Source organism: Mustela lutreola, chromosome 3, assembly GCF_030435805.1.
Source record: "Mustela lutreola isolate mMusLut2 chromosome 3, mMusLut2.pri, whole genome shotgun sequence".
Lineage (NCBI taxonomy): Eukaryota > Metazoa > Chordata > Mammalia > Carnivora > Mustelidae > Mustela > Mustela lutreola.
The window spans coordinates 153,948,047-153,968,073 of record NC_081292.1 but is presented as its reverse complement, the minus strand read 5'-3'; the positions used below and the strand labels follow the sequence as shown (position 1 = coordinate 153,968,073).

At 39.0% G+C, this 20,027-nt stretch overlaps 1 protein-coding gene and 1 long non-coding RNA gene across 7 annotated transcripts in view; one reads left to right on the top strand and one right to left on the bottom strand.

Moving 5' to 3' along the window:
• RBMS1 (RNA binding motif single stranded interacting protein 1) overlaps positions 1-20,027 on the bottom strand; it is a 209,697-nt gene that overhangs the window by 134,787 nt on the left and 54,883 nt on the right. Inside the window, exon 1 of one of the 6 annotated variants that reach the window (XM_059167205.1) lies at positions 3,371-3,389. The exons of the other annotated variants lie outside the window; for them this stretch is intronic. The gene's annotated coding sequence lies outside the window, so the exon portion shown is untranslated. Of the gene's footprint in view, positions 1-3,370; positions 3,390-20,027 lie in introns of those variants that run through there. 6 annotated transcript variants of the gene reach the window in all.
• LOC131827175 (uncharacterized) overlaps positions 14,821-20,027 on the top strand; it is a 36,172-nt gene continuing 30,965 nt past the window's right edge. The window contains exons 1-2 of the long non-coding RNA XR_009351926.1: positions 14,821-15,363; positions 19,564-19,768. This is a non-coding gene — a long non-coding RNA (uncharacterized LOC131827175). The remainder of the gene's footprint in view (positions 15,364-19,563; positions 19,769-20,027) is intronic.

The following is a 20,027-nucleotide window of genomic DNA, read 5'->3' as shown; positions in this document are numbered from 1 at the left end:
AATGGGAAGACCGTGGGCAGCATGAGAGATTACACTCTGTAAGGCAGGAGGAGTCTGCGAAGGAGGCTAATAAGGACTGAGCCAGTGGGAACAGGCAGAAGCCTGTGATCTAGGTAGAGGAGAGGAGACCCCCGACCTCCAAGCATTTGTAGACCTGGAATTTGAGCACCTGAACTTAGGAGACACTTGTCCCAAGAAACAATCTGAAAATGTGACTTTCATTTATATATCATTGACAACAACCCTGTGAAGTGGGAAGGGAGAAAAGGCTCCATTTACAGATGACAGGGAAGAAAGACTGGCTGACTTACCCATCGCTAGTAAGTAGCAAGCAAGCGTTACCACTGAGACCCAGCTCGGGTTAAAAGACTTCATCCTGTGCTCCTTTAACTCTATAATGCTGTCTCCCCACAAAGCCTTATAAATAATGCTTCAGTTCCTAGGTAAGTACTGTAACCCCTACAGAACCCAAGCTACTATACAGTAATAACACAAGGCATTAAGTAGTAAGTCCCAGCCAAGCGGTCTGGACAAGTACATGCTATGGGAGTCTGCCAGAGAGAAAGATAATACGGGATATATGACATGGGTGTGCAAAGCTCTGACGAACACATGGTTTTTTTTGAGAGACATTTAGAAAGAAGCATTATGCAGATGACCAAAAAGACAAGACTTTAAGATAGAGGGCTTGGATGAGACAGCCAGTGGACTTGGGGCGATAGCTGCTGAAATCATGGCTAATCGATGAACTCCCAGAAGGGAACAGATGACAAAAAGTCAACAGGCTAGGAAACCCCCTCATTCCAACACACACATTACTGAGCCCCGCCAGAGAGAGGAGCCTTTGAATGAAATTACTACAAAGAAAGTACAGTGAGGAAGCTCAGCTTTGAAAGAAGAAAAAAAAAAAAAATGGGGGCAAAGAATATGTCTAAGGAGGTAAGAATAGAACATCTCTATCAACAAAAGAACAAATCTATAGCAAGTTTCTAGCCCTCTTATCATTGCTAAAGCATTTCAGGCGCCTTATTTTATTTGGATCACATTAAAAACAGAAAGGACTTGAGGAAAAACTCATCCAACAGTATTTCAAATTACAATCTTTAATGAATAAAATATAATCACATGGTATTGGTTAGTATAAGCAGTTCACACTAAAAAATTGTTTACATTTGAGAGTCTCTATGTTTAAAAGCTCACAAAGCCTCCGGCTCCCAACAAAAGAGAGAGAGGGGAAAAAAAAAGGAAAGAAAAAATATGAGGTCAGCAGATTCTTTAAATTTCTATTCTTTCCTGGTACAAAATTGAGTTGATAAAGTACCCAATTTCAAAAGTAGCAGCAGTATTTTCTATTATTTACTATTTTGCTTTTTAAAAAATCTACGATCCTTATTCCAGACTTAAAGCCTCCCTAGGCACACATAAAATCATATGATAGAAAAATGAAACCACTATAATAAAACTATAGCTCTATAGCGAAAATGCTAGAATGCATACAGAACATAAACATACCCCTATTCTGTAGAGTCTGACCACAAGCAATAATCCAGTGATTCTTAAATCTATTCTGGGGAACCAAACCCAACAGGCTTTGCCCTACTACTGCTTCCCTGCATGGACTAATAAATAATAGCTGTCATTTATTGAGTAACTACTATACTCCAGGCACTATCTCAGCATGTCCCCTGCCCTGCCTCCCTCTCTCTTTCACACACACACATGTACAACAAAAGAACACTTATCCCACTTTGCTGAAAATAAAACTGAACTGAAGCTTGGAGGCTTAAGGAACTTTCCCAAGGCCATAGGTCTAATACATGATGAAACCAGGGAGTTTGAACTCAGGTCTCTCTGACTCCAAAGTCCCCTGCCTCCAATAACACTAAAAATGATTATTGTAACTCTTAGCTAAGGGTCAAGTCCAAACCCCATGGAGGGGGTGCAGAAACTTAAGAGACTAAGACTAAGCGTGTGTCTTCCCCAGTCACCATCTATGTGACCTCAGACCTCCTCACTTAAAAAAGGATACAGGGATGCTCTTTCTCTGTCTCAAATGAATGAATAAAAAATTTCTTAAAAAAAAAAAAGGATACAGATAATGTTGAGTTTTCACTCAGTTGAATATGAAGGCAAGCTTTTTAAAATTAGAACATACAGTTAATAGTACAGATATATATTCTCACCTAACCTAGTTCCTAAATCTCTTTTAACTGATGGTTACTAAGATATAACTCTTTTCTTGAACCAGTTTCATTTTCTGGGCTAGTTGGTAGGATGGAGTTGGGAGAGATACAGAAAGAACTACCTTCTAGAAGCTGGGATGGTGACGACGTGGAAGGTACTTCCAGAAACATGCACTGGAACTGAAAACATATTTTCCCTTGAAAGTAGTAGGAGACCATATTAGTGATCGGTTTCATTGTGGGATTTATAGATGCTTATAAGTCAACTAAGATCCTAATCATTATTTAGGGCACTTCTCTCTATGGCAAAACATCCTCCAGATCTGAAGCAAATCACTTACACTAAAAAATATTTGCACTAAAAAATTAAAAAACTTTTATTATTAAAAAACACTAAAATAATCTGTTCATAAATTAGTTATCACCCTGCTCTTATAGAATAGCTAATAAGGGGCCCCTGGGTGGATCAGTTAGTTTAAGCATCTGCCTTCGGCTCAGTCACGAACCCAGGGTCCTGGGATGGAGCCCCATATTGGGCTCCCTGCACCGTAGGGAGCCTGCTTCTCCCTCTCCCTTTGCCTACCACTCCCCGGCTTGTGTGCACTTGCTCTCTCTCTCTCTCTGTCAAATAAATAAATAAAATCTTAAATAAAAAGAAAGAAGAGTTAATAAAATTCAAAGCTTTCTCATATTTCTGGAACATGGCTCTCTGTAAGTTAAATTTCTTTTCCAAAGTTTTTCTATAAAAATAGCTATATGGTGGGGCATAAGTCAGTTAAGCATCTAAGTCAGGTGGCTAAGTCAGTTAAGCGGCTGTCTTTGACTCAGATTATGATCCCAGGGTCCTGGAATTGAGGCCTGCATCAGGCTCCCTGCTCAGTAGAGAGCCTGCTTCCCCCTCTCCCTCTGCCTGCCGCTCTACCTACTCATACTCTCTCTTGCTGTTAAATAAATAAATAAATAAAATATTTTAAAAATAATAGCTGTATAGGTTCTTATTCTTATAAAAAAAAAATCTGGGACAGGGTAAGGCTATATGAATTAAAAATTCAAGATTTTTGTCTTTATTTTATACCACATTGAATTTACATCAAATTCTATAAAATAAAAGAGTGTCAATTATTTAGAAAACTAGGACAAAGAGCTCCAGTTTTCATTTATTGTGGGTTACAGTTTTCCTAAATTACCTGGATGGATGCCTCAATCCTCTATCTTCTTTAACTGTGGAAATCTAGTTTTGGAGCTGTTATTCTCCATTCCTATAGCAAGCCTATAAGAAAACAAGTGCTTATTTTCAGAATTATTTGAGATAATTCAATGAACTGTCCATGAATTAAAGTCAACTGTACAAATAATGGAAGATATGAGATGATCTTTGAAATTACAGTGTCCCTAAAAGATGGAAGTAATCATCCACTGTGTGAGAGCAAGGAAAGGGGCTGAGGTGAGCAAGTGAAGGGGCTGCTTTGCCGTGGAAAGAGCTATCACATCTGTCTCTTGTGACCTGGGAAGACTTAGGGAATCAAGAGAATTTGTAGAAAACTAGAGACCCCCCTCCCCCCAAAAAATCTTGAAATAATGAAAAACAAAACTAGAACCTGGAATGACCGTCTCCTCCTCATGAGTAAAAATCAGCTGCTGAATGACAACTTTGAAGTGTACACAGTAAACAGCTGTCCATGGGACACACAAAAAAAACCCCTCCTGTAAGCTCACACTGACAAAAGGTTATTCTAAGACTCTCCCAAATGTCTGGGGGACATAACCAATGTTTACTCAAAACCTGGGATCCATAGCACAAATGAGGTTTTAAAAGCATTTAAAACCACAGGAGAAAAAAACCCCAATGAAACCATTTCCTTTCTCTTCCGTTGCTACGATTACCATTAAACGATGTCTATTTCACCTGAGCAGGAGGGTGACAGGACAGTTAATAATGTCCTTTAAGAAAACAGAAATGCTGAGAAGGTTTTTCATTCTCCACTGAATTATAAAGGTAAAGGTTCAAACAAGAGAATAAAGTATTAGAAATGAATTTCTATTCAGTTGAGCATGTACAATGGCAAATTTTTCCAACATCGGAATATTTCGTTTAAAATTCTGGAATGGGCTAAATACAGAGCTTATTATAAAAATTCCCTACCCAACGTGTCCTTAAGAATGACTAGTTCTGGGTTATCTAATACACTTAACTCATGGGGCAAACAGATGACAAACCTGTCGCAAATTGATACTCCCCAAGCAAAGACAAGGCGAATGAGGAAATTCTGATGTTGTCAGGACAGTATGACTGATCATGACATCAGCAATTCCTAATTCCAAACTATAAAGAACACTCCCAGAATGCTGACAGCATCTTAAATAGATCCTCCCAGAACCACCCTCCTTTCAGCCTCCTACCTAACACTTGATCTAAAAGCAAATATGATAATGTTTCAACTAAAGGATGATGAAGTGTTAAATCCTTTTACACTCTTATGATACATAACTGTGTTAAAAGTCTCAGGGAAGGAGGCAGGGCCACTTTTTTTTTTTTTTTTTTTTTTTTTTTGAACAGGTAAGACAGCCTCGGGTAGGTTAAACAACAAGCCCAAGGTCATGAAGCTGGGAAATAGAGAATCTCAGGGTTGGAAAGGATATATTAAGGGTCAGGCCCTGTGCCTGGCATATAATAATCACTCACTAAGTATTGCAATAATGGAAGGACTGCTACTGTCTCTCTTCGGACACCCTGACCAAAAATAAGTGCATTCTATCTATCCATATTTAGCCATATCTATTACAAATTTCTCAGTTAAATGGTCTCCAACTCTAACCCTATGTATCACAGTCCTACCCCAGAACTAGTCTATGTCTTCTATAGATTGTAGAGTGTTTTTTTTCTAGGTAGTTCCACACTTCCTTACTCATAAAAGTGAGAGAAGAATCCTCTTATTTTGAGCCTTAACAATCTTATAAGATTGCTTTAAAAGTCTGTAAATCTCTGATGAGTTTCTTAATCCACTGTCCTGTGTAGAATAGGTTTTGTTATAGTCATGAATGGATGAGGCAAACCAGCCTTCTTATACACACACACACACACACACACACACACACACACACACGAGTCGCTGAAATGAGGTTTTTCACGTTTTTCAAAACCGTGATCGTCTGAAGTTAGAAAGGGAGTGATCAAATCTTAAAGAATAAGTTTTACAGAATATAGTAAACATGAGTTTTCATCTTAATTTTTAAATCACTTGGAATCCCTTATAAGAGGGAGTGTAGGAAACGACTCATTCTGCATTTGCTTGTGTCTTATTAAGGACATAGGAGTCCGCAACCAAATGGTTTCTCTTGACCTAAAGTATTACTGTCAGAATAAATCTTCTTGCTTTACTTTTTGGGGAAAAGAGAAATGTTCTACTCCTCTCTCTGAGATCAGCATCCTATAAATATTTGGATACAAATGGTGTGTCGTGAATCTAAGACGCCACTAATTAGAAGATGTGTGACACCTCCTGACATACTCCCATTTGAAAAAAATGGACAACAGTAATTATCAGACATCATAAATTAGAAAATGGATTCTGATTTCAGAGATGCTGAAATGTGAAAAAGGTGAGTCTTAGACTCTTCAACATGGCATACAGGTGCATAAGCACCATGAATACAACGGCACACACATTTCTTTTCATCCATAGCCAAGGCTGGAGACATGTATTTTTTCAAACACTAATTTTCAACCTTCCTAAGAACTAGGAGCTACTAAGAGGTTACAAGTAAACGACTCACAGACTGAGTTTTTCCAAGGCGATCTGACCGTGTGTCTTACATCTAGTGAGGAGCAGTCTCTACAAGTCCGAATGAGAAACGTTACCCTCATCTAACAAAGGCATCCATCCCAGAGGAATAAGCTGAACTGTCGACTTCCCTCCTCAGCCATCCCCCCACAATCATATCGAATTACACCCACAGTGTTTTATCTAGTGCATTTATGTAATAAGAAAGCATAGAAGGAGATGAACCTAAATCTGTAGATACTGATCAGACTTCTCCATTCTGCACTTCTTGGTATTAGTGCTTTAAAGTTGTCAGTTGCAAAGAGAACTTGAGAAGATTCATCCTGTACTGCTACTTCTTTAGCAGGTTTTAGTCACACGGATGCCTGCACACAGACGTGCACACACATTCCAAAGATTGGGCGTCAGTGCCATTTTGGTGCTCGGCATCAATTCAAACCTACAAGGCTCTCAAATAGATTTCCATCTTTTTGCAGGAAATGGAATGCCAGTTCTCAGTCTTCCTCTGGTTTTAGATTGGAAAAGCAATTTTCCATGAATGGGAGAAATCAGACATTAAAAAAAAAACATTTAAAATGTTATCATAATCCTTAAAATTGACACAGAATTACAAAGTGAATCAAAAACAATAACTTAGCAGATAAGATGACCCCACTATTGAGAAGAAGCGTAAGTGGTTTACTTGAAGCAAGGACGATCAGTAGATGCTACTATCTGATATTTTATATTTGTTCAGTAAGTGACCAGCCCCTTGTATTTCCTCCTTCTCCTTTATACAGCTTTCCTTTTAGTCATTTCCCTGTTGGTGTGAAGATAAAGCCAATATGAAAAACAGAAGCAAAATGGCTAATTCATGAACTGATGATAGTCTGAACTAACCTAGAATCTGGACCAACTGAAAGTCTCCATAAACTTGGAGATTATCTGTAAACTTCACTTATCTCTAATGTTTCCCTTGTAAGAAGAGAAAACGCTAATTGGTTTCATAATGAAAATTACCTTATAGGAATTATTAACACATCAAACTGCTAATAGATCCCAAGCACCTAACTCAGAGCCTGGAACACATCAGGCATTCAAATGTTGCCTCAACGAATGTGTGAATGAATGAATGAACGAATGAACGACATCCTCCAAACGCAGGCAAGTCCCGGTTGAACAGATACTACTATTCCATCAAAGTCAAACAAGCTTATAATTTTCAGACATGTTAATTCAGTGACAAATTATAAATTCCAATTTATTTGCCAGAAGTCTTCAGTATTAGAAAATATCATTCCAGGATCTGTAATTCATGATCTCTCGAGTGATTTGAAAATATATCCTATTTTAGGGGCTCTTTTAAGGAGTCTTGGAATTAGCTCAAGCTATTTACCTGAACATCACGAAGTCTATCAGGCTACAAAATACTGCAAATCACTGTCAAAACTGTTTTTCCCATTTCTGTATCTCTCTGCTCCATTTAAAAAAAAATCATAATTTAAGTTTTTAATGATTATCAAATTTTTTTAAAAGTAGGTGTACAAGCTCTTGAAATGGAAAATCATATAGTTTGTTTCATTCTGTCACACAGTATTTTTAAAAGTTCTATCTGTAAATAAGAATGAACAAACTGTTGATAATTGCTGAAGCTCATCTTTCTGTTCTAATGTATGTTTGAAAATTCATACAACCAAAGTAGTTTTAGATGATACCAGTGTTATTAAAAGGCTTGTGAGGTTCCTTTTCAGAGTCCAGAAACCAAGGCAAATGGATTCTTGGTGCTCCAATACCTAGAAAGGACTACATAGCTGGTTGTAAGTTTTCTTTTAAATAAGTACTTTATATGCCCATTTTACCTTTTCCTCTATGAATCTCTAATTAAACACACACACACACCCAAACATTTAAAAAGTAGAGATACAAGATGGCAGTCTAGATAGTAAAAAGGTAATGTGATTCTGTTAGAAAATGCCACAAATCCAAGCGATTAAACAGGATTCGGCCAGTTTCTACATCTGACTGTGAAAACACATGATTTCTAAATCAGCATGTCTTCGGTCCTCACTGACTCTCTCCTTTGTCCGTATCTATTATCTAATAGTTTCCTCAAGCTAGAACTGCTAGAGTATGCTCTGTTTCCCCCTCTGACAGGTCCTTATTAATTCCAAATTTCTATGTACGCTACTTCCAAAGAATTTTATGACCTCTTTGGTCCTATCATTCTACTCCCTAAAATCTCCACATCAAATGCAAATCTGTGCACATGACTTGTAAAGCATTCCGCTTCCATCCCTTTTCCCCCTTCACCTCTCTTCCAATGACTGCTTGTGTTTTGGCTGCTCATGAACTCACTCTGTTCTGGCTCTGAGTTTTGCCAGGAAACGGCCTCTGTTTTTCCATCAGCCAGACCACATTCATCTCTCCCTGTTTGCTCTGTTGAAATCATAGCTTATGGGCCACCCCCTCTGAGCTTTTCCCACTCATCTATTTTCCAAGAGCTCGCACTAGATTTTCTAAGGACTGTATTAATGCCTAAGTCAAGTCAACTTAGTCTCTTTACATCATAAACTCCTCTGCTGATGAAATTATGGCCAAGGTTTGCCAAGTACTCTCCACTATTTACTACACTGAAAGGTGTCCTGGGAGAGCTTGCCAAGTCCTTACGGACCTGGCTTCTCTGTAAGGTGATGGTTCTCAACCTCTTTGTAGGTCCAGCACACCTGAAGAATGCTATATACTCCCATCAGTCATGGTGTCTTACTCTGCACCATTCAGTGTCAGAGATGATGAGGACACACGCTCCCAACCTTATCTGAACAGTGTTGTTATAAAGAATGAAACAGAGAGTGGTTAAAAGAACCCAGAAAAGATTAGCATTGAACTTCAGCTCTCCTGTCCTCACGTGCGCACATTCTCTCTCTTCCTCTTCCTTCTTCTCTGCCTGTCTGTCTCCCCTAGCTTTGTCTCTCTCCCTTCCTCCCTCCCTCCCTACATACATATATATGCAATGTGTAATAGATATAATACGTAGCTATTGATATGATAAATACATCTATAACCTTTTATACATATATCAAGCTCTGCTATAAAAAAGAGAAAGAAGCCTTGCTATAAAGTATATGAAAATTGGGGCACTTTGACCTAAAATGATTTAGGAATGATTGTTTTCTCAAATGAGCATATATTTATTAAAACTCAAGATGGTACCAAAATGTATTTTAGAATGATTAAAGCAGCTAAGGACTTTCCCCTGATGACACAACTCCCCTTGAAACTCCAGTGGCTGATTCTTCCTGTCTTCCCCACACCAACAGGCATCTGCCTCTTCCTTGGTTCTTCAGTGCAAAACAGCACAGCCCTGGAAACGCACTCCATCTCCATCTATCACCTATAAACCACCATTTCCATCGAAAGCCCATGCCTGTCCACCATATGGAGTAGTGCACAGGCACAGGCTTTCAACAGAAATTGTGTGTTCAAAAGATAATTCTACCACTTGCTAGTTTAGCAATCTTCACCTAAATCTATTTAACTGTAAAAAGGAAAAAGAGACAATATCTCCTTTACAGTTTCAGGGAGAAGCAGATTGGACACATCAATTGGTTAAATTATAGAGATTACTTATAATTTATTAACCTTCAGATAATCTAGCACATAGCTAAGAGCTTTTCCTAGTTGATATCATATCATCTGAAACTCCAACCTTGCAGATCCTTGAACTCCATTGCAACAAAACTTGCCTATTCACTTAACTTCAAAGACTAACATCACTGCGTGACACCAAGTTCCGAATTTCCCATTCTTCCATCTCTGCACTCTTAATAAAAAAAAAATACTATTATATAACATTTTTTTTGAGTGCATAACGTGCCAAACATTGTTATAAGTATTTTGTAGGCGTTATTTCATTACTTTTCATACTACCATTCTTCTTCCAATTCCAGATGTAGAAATGTCTTTGGGCTCCCACTCCTCTATCATATCACTGCCGTCACCGACAGCAGCCCCTTCCCTTTTTAAGCTCTTATTCCTTCTCTCCTTCATTGCCAGAGCTCCCGGAAGACTTCACCAGGGGATGTTTGCTTGTCTTCGCTTCCCGTTCTAGGCCCAGACTACTGCATGGTGGCTTGTGCCCTTACCACGCATGCACAAGCACCTCTTCATCCCCTCATCCAACACCACTGAGTTCTGTCACTCCTCTTCGTGGAATTCCAAGATGCCTACTCTTTTGGTCATCTTCCTTTGCCCTCTTTCTTCCCTGTTCTAGATTTTTGTCCATATTGGAATTCACCCTCAACTAGCATTCCACATCTAGAGATCCAAGCTCAGCTCTTCTGGAGGGATCCAGACCCATGGTTTAGACTCCTCTGGGCCTGTATTTCCCCTGGTCAGTGTTCACCACTGGCCTCTGATGTCGCCATTGAAATCAATATGCTCCCTACCATGGCCACTCGTATCGTACTTTGGTTCTATCTGTGTGTTCCACGGAAATGGAAGCTTGTCAAGAGCCAGGGGTCTATCTTAACGCCTTGCACAGAGTTGCAACTCTAGAAATGAGTTATTTTAAATGTACTGACTTATGAATCCAAGAAAAAAGTACCATTTTCATAAAATTAAAGAGAATATTTTCCTCATACTCATGTTGCCCTTCTGTGTTCTGTGTTGTTTTTGTTCTGTTTTCACACAGAAAATCTTCAGAATCTGAGAGGCACTTTTTCCCTAATGAGGGAAAATACTCTCAAATGCATTTGAGAATGCTGATCACTTCCAAAGTGCAGTGGGAATGGAAGCCCCATTAACTGGCAAGTTTAGATATTCATGCTCTTGGAGGGATAGCTGAGCGACTGAATTTTAAAATGCTTTTCAGAGTCCTGAACCCAATTTTTAGTTGAAAACTTTTAAATGAAAAGAAAAATTACACATTTGGGTCCAATTATATCTACCATCTACTTACCAACTATTATACAAATGCAGAAACTAGCGGAGATTTTACTCTACAGAACAAGCTTCAGAACCTTTCTTTCTTAGTTAAAAAGGAAAAAAGCAAGCAAAGGAGTGAAGAATTGAGTACACCTGGGTGTTTACCATTATACCCTAAACAACCAAAAGCTAAAAGATGAGCAGCTATGGGAAGGCATGGGAGTTTTAAAACAGTCGTCATAAAAGGGATGGTTGTGTTAGGCCAACCAGGAGTGGAGAAGCTGTTCACAGACAAATAATTAAGATTAAGATCTGAAGCCCCCAATTACCTCCATTCCTAACAGTATGGATGTACAGCTGCCAAAACCGGCAGCACAAAGCGGGAGAATTTAAAGTATCCTTTAATGTGAGAGCCGGGACTCTCAAGTTCGAACATACACCATTCTTTGGTGCCTCTGTAAACAAGTGATTTTTTACTATTGTTAGTGAATTCTTTTTAGGCTAAAGGTCTCTTAAAATTTTCAGAATACCTTTTCTCTCCCAGCTGCCTTTTAGTTACTTTGTATAATATTAGCTCCTTTAAAGTTTGATGAGAAGAGAAGAGAACTTGCTCTTCGAATCCCTTAACGATGTTCTTCATCCGTTCGCTCAATCAGGATTTACAGGGAGCCTACTGGAGTCACATTGCTGGGTGCTGGGACTCACTAGGGAGGCCACGGAGGAGCCAGGGGTGGGGTGGGGGGCTGCCGTGACTAAGCTGAAGTTGGCAGGATGCAGAAACAATGAGACAGAGGAATCATCACGTGTAATACTGACTCACAGGGCAGGGGTTTTCAACAACACTGAGACTCCCAGGAGTGGAGGAATGAGATGCTGGCGAGAAGAAAAGCAGCCAGACGCAGACACCAGCTAAACAAAGAGCAAATGGGTGACAGAAAGGGGGGAATTTCAAGAGGAAAAATTCAAACCTCCTGTTCCTGAATTTGTGCCTCGGACTGAGAGCGGCCATCCAGTTGGTCTCTATGAGGCTACCACCACTACACTTCATGCCTATCCTAAAGGCCTGGGAAGGCAGCTATCCTGGGTTCCCTTGAGGTCTGGTCTCATAGCTGAGACTCTGATGCTCTTATACATTCTTCGAAACATCACACCCTTATTCCTTAACACAAACAGTAGTGGGTCTCTATTACTTGCAATCAAAAGCATCTTACTGAACAAATACGAACATAGTTGTAGAAGAAATTGCTTCTTGGAAGTTAGCACTTAGCATTATCAAGTTATTTCAAAAGGGAAATAATACGATGTCAGGCAGTACCACCTGCTTATTAAGATAAATTACTAAATTATTTCCATTTTCTTTCAAATCACTTATTAACAAAATTGCCCACATTTTACCTATACGATCAGCAAGTACTGCGTTCATCTTTCTTATCATTCCAGTTAAAGGGGTGCCTGGTGTCCAAAAAACAAACAAAAAAACACAAGCTTCTCATATGTAATCTGAGCCGTTCTCAAACTCTGTAAAAGGTGTGACAGGATCAGCCTCCCCTCCCTGACTCCCTTCAAAACTCACATGCAAATTAGACTGTCCTTCATCGAACTTAAACATTATATATTTCAATGTCTCTAAAATAAACTAATCTTTGATGCATAAGAAATCACGTTATTTGCTACGAATTCTTCTAAAAAGTATATATACAATGTATTGTTTATGTAAGTCTAAGAGATTCTAGTTTGGTTTTATGTGTATGCGTTTTAAATCAAAGGAGGCATCTTTTTGCTATTAGAAGCCAAGATTTTTGCTATGATGGTCTTTAGGGTTGTGTTATATTTTGGGAATGAGCACTTCCTTTCCGGATTTGTGCTCCACCTCATTCCCTGGTGACTTCTAATCTAGGGGTCACAGTGGCCTCTCTTTAATTAGTATCTCACTAGAGGGAGGGGAACATGTCCAGAGGAAAAGAATGCACGAAAACATTATAAACAAAAGTCTTCAAGGCAACCCAGTGATTTCGTCAAGGAATGAAGAAAGCCTAGGTCCTTCTTTGTTACCAAAGTAAAGCGTGAAAGGGTGTTGATTTCTACAAACTGAGGAGGCTGGAATTTTTATATATGTTTGTTAATCCTAGCTTAATGTGCTAGACTTTATCTCTATTTCAATTTGATGGCCTTGACTGAAATCTATACATTCACTGTTTGGACAGCGAAAGAGTGACCTGTAATGTAAACAATGGATTCAAGTAAAAATTTTCTGTCCAAAGCATGCTTCTATTAGGGTTTAGCAATATCCAAGTTACAAGTTACAAATGTCACACAACATTTTCTTTTTTAAAATAAAGAAGTATGGGGGGCCTGGGTGGCTCAGTGGGTTAAGCCTCTGTCTTTGGCTCTCAGGTCATGATCTCAGGGTCCTGGGATCGAGCCCATCAGGCTCTCTGCTCAGCAGGGAGCTGCTTCCTCCTCTCTCTCTCTCTCTCTGCCTGCCTCTGCCTATTTATGATCTCTGTCTGCCAAATAAATAAATAAAATCTTTTAAAAAATAAAATAAAATAAAGAAGTATTACAAACAATAAAAAAAAAGAACATTATTTAAGAGACTAAAAGTCAGTAATATCCACCCAAAAGATAATTTTAAATAGATATCAAATAGCTAAAGCTGTACCTCTAATATTGGTCTGTAATCAGCCAATCTTATAAGCCAAGAACAAAGATTCTATTTAAATTAGGCTCCACAAAATGAATGAATGAATGAATGAATGGAATGGACTAAAAAATAAATTTTGCCTGAAACTCAAGAAAACAGTTTAAAAATTCCGAAAAGCCTATATGTATGTATATACATATGTATGTATGCATATATAGATGTGTGTGAGTATATATATGTATGTATATATATGTATGCCTATATGTATGTATATATTTTTATATCTTTATATCTTTAGATCTTTATCAGTCTATATGAGTGTGTTTAGACAGGTAGATAGAGATTCCATATAAATACCATTCTACATGGGAATTATATTTTCAAAATACCAAAGGGTAAAATTTTTTTTTAAAGGTTTTATTTATTTGACACAGAGAGATCACAAGGAGGCAGGGAAGCAGGCATAGAGAAAAGGGGGAAGCAGGCTCTCTGCTGAGCAGGGAGCCCGATGCGGGGCTTGAACCCAGGACCGTGAGATCAGGACCTGAGCCAAAGACAGAGGCTTAACCCACTGAGCCACCCAGGTGCCCCCAAAGGGTAAAATTTTTTGAAAATTATCATGGTTATGTATATGAATAGGCAATGCTTCCAGATTATTAAATTTTCAGTTAAAAACACTGACCCTGATTAATGGTTTCTATGGGGTACCATTTACAAGAAATCCCCTTAGCAGGGTGCCAGTGTCCAGTTTCATAATCACATAGTACACTCGCCCTACAGGATTATGTTCCAGGCAAGTTTGCATGTTAAGTTGAATTTCATTCTCTTCAGGAAGTGACTTTTACTCAAGATTGAATACAGCTGTTAGCACAGACCACTGTTCCAAAAACATTTCTATGAGAACTGGGAGAAAACACCATTTTAAGAATTGCAAATTCACTTTCATTATTCCAAATCCGTGCAACTAAATGGGAGGGGAATCTTTGGTCTCTGTTAGTTAAATCAGGTTTTCATAAATATTCAAGAGAAAACCTGCAGGGTGGTTGGAAGATGGCTAGAATACTTTCCATGTACTTTATAGCCTGTATGTTTTAATAAGCAGACGACCAGTTTGTTTACAACAAATCAAGTGCTTCATTTTTTTGTTTCAGAAATCAATGCTATCCCGGGCACTGAATTTTTTCTTAAGTTTCGCTCTCTAATACAACTTGGTTTTCTCTCTTTATAGTCACAGAAGTGAAGCCTGGCAAATCAAGTGGGGCCTCAACAGAGGAAACGCTGCCAGCTAAAAACACCGGATGTAATCGAGACCACAAGAGACACATACTGGGTTATAAATGTCGAACTAAAAAGAGGTATTGGAAAGAAACAAAGTCTAACTTTTCATTGGATAGTTTAATTGTTTTTTTAAATCTTACTAGTTCACAGTTTACTCCCAAACTAAACAAAATCTCTGGGAATTATTATGATAATCCTGGGTTCCACCTTTTGGAGTTTTAAAAAGCAGGAAAAAAAAAATCATCTGTGGTTTTTTTTTTTTTTAATCTTTAAGTAACCTCTCCACCCAATGTGGGGCTCAAACCCACAACCCCGTGATCTACCGACCGAACCAGCCAGGCACCCCAAAATCTCTGGATTCTTACCTACCACTCTCCTATCTTTTCGGGAAGACAAGGGGGATGAGAGTCTCTGCCTGCCAGGCAGGACAGTGCAGAGCAAGTAACTTGGATCAGCCTCAGCAAACAGTGGAGAAAACAGCATTTTCTAAGAATGTCTTTGCTGACAACATTACAGAAAATGTCCTTTTCAAATGAACTGGAATGAGTCTGCCTGTAAATGGACAGATAACAGAGTAAGTTAATGAGTATTATTAACTCTCTTTGATGGTGGGTGGGGATAGGAAAACTTCATGTACAAAGTCCACAGTAGCTATTTTTCTATTCCCACCCTTTGACGTGCTTCCTTTTTGTAGAGTGATGGTGATAACTATGATGAATATTGTTTCCCAACCGGCTCTGAAAATCTACATGTAAACTTTTTTTAAGAGGAAAACATAGTTTGGGCAGCCCTATCTTTTTTTTTTAATTTGGCTATTAGCGCTTTCCAAGCTTCACATTTCAATAATTCTCTCCTGTTCTCTTTCTAAAGATTTTTGCAATAAGTACATGTATCTGTTTAAAAAATATTTTTCAGGGACTCCTGGGTGGCTCAGTGGGTTAAAGCCTCTGCCTTCGGCTCAGGTCATGATCCGAGGGTCCTGGGATAGAGCCCCACATCAGGCTCTCTGCTTAGCAGGGAGCCTGCTTCCTCCTCTCTCTCTGCCTGCCTCTCTGCCTACTTGTGATCTCTGTCAAAAAAAAAAAAAAAAAATATATATATATATATATATATATATATATATATAATAAGTAAATAAACAATATTTTTCAGACAAAAATTAAAACCTCAATGTATTTTTAAATGATGGGTCAGGTTAGTTTAGTTGTCAAAATATAATAATTTTTACTTAAGACTTTGATTGATGAGAATAGTTAGCAGTTTTTACAACTTTAAAAGTTAAGAGGAAGTCTCCTTTCAATTTTTTTCATAAAATATGATTAAAGTTTCTTAGGAAAGTGAACATTTCTCATCAGGGATGAAGGAATCCTATTATAACTCACTCGGGAGAAAGCACACCTCTCAGTAAGAACCAGTCATTTCTGAAACTGTGTTCCGTTATATAGGTCAGCCATCTTACTATTTCAAGCAAGCGCTTTGGGAAATTAAAAAAAAAAAAAAAAGAAAGAAAGAAAAAGAAATCTTTTGCCACTAGAGGGAGTTCAAAATTCCCTTTGCATCAATAAACATCTAGAGTGAATTTAACTTCTGAAACAATAAAAAGTATGATTGTAGTGCATTTCTTTTCTACTAAACAATAAGACTAAATCAGGAATTAGGGTTTTTAGGAGATATATTTTCCCCTTCAACTAGAATAACTACCCTGGATATAGTGGATAAGAACTATGCATAGCACATTTATATTAAAAACAACTTTGAAACGTTCTTCTCCAGAAGTAGTATAGGTCAAGAGTTGCGTTCTGACTGCTTATTCACTGAGTACGGAATCTCTTAATCTATGAAGCGTTCGTCAAGAATGACTATGACGAATGTTCCAAAGATGGCTGCCACAATCCCTCCATTCTGCATATGCTTTCCCAACCTGAATTTGCTCTCCTCAGTCAAGATTGGAGCCCATTTTTAATCCCTGTGAATGTGGGATGGCCCAGTGACCAAGCCGGAAGAATTCAAAAGTATTACTGAGTGCCTGACAGGTCTAGGCCTTAAGAGGCCTTGAGCCAACTGCCACGTGAAGAAGTCTGGGCTGGTATGCCATCCAGGCAGTGAGCTTCCATGGAAAGAGAGGTCCTGCAGAAAGAGAAGCCAGAGAGAGGAGAATGGAGCCAGACAACTGTAATATATAGGACTGTGGCTATCTTGGACATTCCATCTGCAGCCAGGCTCTCAAGTACAGGCAGCTGCAGGAGTGGCCCAAAGCAATATGGAGCACAAGAGGCACCCCGCTGATCCCAGCTGACCCAGGGAATTATGCAAAATAATTAATCATCATTTTAAATTTGAGATGGTTTGCTTCTCGGTAACAGAGGACTAAAACAGTAACACGAATGAATATATTTGTATGGTGCTTTATTGTTTTGTGGGGGTATTTTTAAGCTTTTATTTATTTGAGAGAGAGAAAGCACGAGTGAGAGAGCGCAAACAGGGAGAGCAGCAGAGGGAGACAGAGAAGCAGACTCCCCACGGAGCCTGACCCCAGGCTCAATCCCAGGTCCCCGAGATCATGACCTGAGCTGAAGGCAGACACTCAACTGACTGAGCCACTCAGGCCCTCTGGTCCTCTATAGTTTTTAGAAGCCCTTTCAAATCCATGGTCTTCTATGAACCCGACCAGGACCCGGTTTCCCAGTAGGAGACTGGGTCAGAAATTAAATACTGTGTCCAAGAGCTGAGAGTGCTTGAAGGCAAATGTACTTTACATTTTTAAAAGAATGATGTTTTTTTGAACTCACTGTGTGTCAATATGCTTCAATAAAATTAAAAATTTTTTGAACTAGGGTGCCTGGGTGGCTCAGTGGGTTAAGCCGCTGCCTTCGGCTCAGGTCATGATCTCAGGGTCCTGGGATCGAGTCCCGCATCGGGCTCTCTGCTCGGCAGGGAGCCTGCTTCCCTCTCTCTCTCTCTCTGCCTGCCTCTCCATCTACTTGTGATTTCTCTCTGTCAAATAAATAAATAAATAAATCTTTTAAAAAAAAAAAAAATTTTTTTTTGAACTAAATTAAATATGAGAAGCCATGAGGCACACCAAAGTGAAGGAGAAAGTAAAAAGATCTTTCTCATAAGAAAATACCACATGTCTAGTTTTCTGTTTTATATCTAAGATAATGATAATCAAACAATCAAGCACTGCCTTAAAACTATTCTTTCTTTTTCATAAGAACTGACTATCCTAAACAATGTATGTAGTTCTACTAGTCCTAAAGATTCAAAACACAGAAATAACCTTTCTGGACCATTGTCACTTCATGCATACTTCTTCTTTGGTTCCATGTTTAAGAAATGTTAATCATTTAAAAGTGCTATGCACAAAGCATTGGCATCTCCAAGTAGTATTTATTATACACTGGATTTTTAAATTGGAAAAGACCCTTTAAGAATTCTTGTCTTCCTTGTTCTCACTGCATTTATAAATTTTACAGCTCTCTTCTCTGCTTGAGTTCCAGTTCAACAAAATAATCACTGGACACCAAACTCACGTCCTTCGGATTTTGGTCCCCCACCCCTTCCTTTCTCTCCTCCAGACTTACCAGGAAGACTGCTGTTATGATTGATATGGCCACACAGCTCCAGCAAGAGAAAAATTCTGGAATTTGCCCTTTGATGGCTAACTGTTGTGGGAGAGGGCCATGTGTGGCAAGGGGAAGGAATGGTTTTGGAATTCAAGAAAGGCCTAGTTCATCTAGGCAAAAATCCAAGAATAAACCGATGATTGCTTAGAAATCAGGTTTGTTTTTTATCTCGGCCAGAATAAAATTCAAATTTTGAAAGCCTTGGATCCACACTGGTAGTCCTTCAACCTACTAGTCAGTTTCATTTCCAAAGAGGCATCTCATTCATCTTCCGTAAAGAAGTCCCAAGTACCTGTATAAGTCACGCCCCTTTGTCTTTTTCCCCAACAGTCAGGGCAAAGGCGATCAGAGAGTGTAACATTCTGTAACAATGTAAGTTGCAGAAGCTGGAAGCTGGATGCTGTTGGGATTTAACTGAATAAATGTGGATTAAGCATCTTCTACTTTATACCCTTTCAGTGGCAATTTCTTGGTCTTACACTCAAGAATCAAATCCTTCACACAGTCCCCAAATCCCTGCGGGATCTGATGCCTATCTACTCTTCCAGCACCATCTCGTATCATTCTCTCCCTCACCCACTTAGCTCCAGGTACTCTGGTCTCTCCGCTCTTCATAACTGTAAGACAATCTACCCAGCCACATACATCACACATGCTGTTCCCTCTCCTACTGATCCTTTACATCTCAGTTTTCAACCACTCCCACTGGAAAATCTTCCCCCTTATACCCCAGAAGAGGATAGGCCCTCCTGTTACATAATCTGACACAGAGCACAGTGTGCATCTCCTTTCAAGTTGCAATTTAAGTTCTTTTTTTTTTTAAAGGCTCCCCGCTGAGCAGAGAGCCCAATGTGGGGCTTGATCCCAGGACCCTGAAATCATGACCTGAGCCAAGGCAGAGGCTTTAACCCACTGAGCCACCCAGGTGCCCTATAATTTAAATTCTTATTTAACATCCATCCTCTGATGAACGCTCCTTGAGAGAAGGAGTCATAGCTGTTTTCTTCATTGCTCTTTTCACCAGTGTCATGTACGAATGCAGAGGAGATATGCAAGCTTATTTATTAAATATGAATCTATTATATTTAAGGAACTAAAAAATATACATGTCTACATATAAACTCATATATTATATGATGATATCACAGGTGTTTCTAAAGGTACAAAGAAGAACCTGACAGTTTCCAGAAGACAGAGACATGCACAGATGGCCAAGTACCAAAGAAGAGCCTGACCAGTGACATGATAAGGATCTAAAAGACAGACAGCGGGAGAACAGGGGAAACAGAGATTGACCTCCAATGGTGACGACGGAAAGCTGTAGCAAAGGTTTGGAAATGACCTGCGAGAATGGTAAGATTTGCACACATTTTTCTGGCCCACCAGAAACAGTAAAATTCACAAGCCTGTATCCTCTCTACAAACATGTTTCTGTTTTTCACTTTTCCTTACCGCCTGGTGTCTCAAATGCCTTCTAAACTCCAGGAAACAAATAAAATGGTGGTTTCATAGAACACTGCCATGATTAACTCGAAGAAATGTCACCTTAATGGTATGTTATTAGACCTACATGTAGAGACTGATTTAACCCCTGGCAACAATGACGTTGGGG